We start from the raw sequence: 793 nt of genomic DNA, 5'->3' as shown, positions 1-793 counted from the left end.
TCAGTGCTGGTATTAAGGGCCCTCTTCACCTCCTCGAAGGTGAAAGGAGTTTCTGAATCTGCAGACGTCTGAAGAGCTCGGTGGATAGCCTCATCTCTCTCAGGCAGTAGGGTTGAAAGGCAATTTCTAACTGGGAGCGGGAGCTGTGATGTGTCACTCCTAGTCTTGAACATCACGGCCATTCCATAAGCCTCTTGCTTCGGCTGTGGGTGACATGGTTGTCTCCTGAACTTGGCAGTGACTATGCTCAATCTCCCCCAGAGATCTGATAGGGAAGTGTGGACATTTAAGGGCCACTGGATCCATGTGAAAGTCTTTTTCTCCTGGATTTCCTTCTCGATGACTTTGCTGGCAGCTCTGAAATTCACGAGGAGCTTAAGGGAGGGATATCTCCGTAAAGTGTTTTGTAGAAGTACCCTTTAATGTTGTAGTACCAATAGTTCCTGTGAAAGTGGGAAGCAGAGACATTGGTGGTTTGGCTTGATGTGCTGCTGTGTGTAAGGCAGTAACTAGACCAGATTCGAGGTGATCCAAATGGTGGAATAAAACTGCTTGACCAGTCTTCTAGGACCTTTGTAAATAAATGCCAGTTCGCTTGCTTTAGATTCCACCTGCTTGAAAGTGGAATAAGTTCTGTAGACATAAGGGAATATAAATCAGGTCAAAACTGTTAGAAACAGTTTTGACCTGCTAGGATCAACTGACGTCACTAGACCCCCCCCCCCACACACACACACAAATGCACACCATAGCGATGTCAGCCCATTTCAGATGTCTCGGGGTTAGATGGGAC

This window comes from Penaeus monodon, chromosome 27, assembly GCF_015228065.2.
Source record: "Penaeus monodon isolate SGIC_2016 chromosome 27, NSTDA_Pmon_1, whole genome shotgun sequence".
Classification (NCBI taxonomy): Eukaryota; Metazoa; Arthropoda; class Malacostraca; order Decapoda; family Penaeidae; genus Penaeus; species Penaeus monodon.
This window is presented reverse-complemented; position numbering follows the sequence as displayed.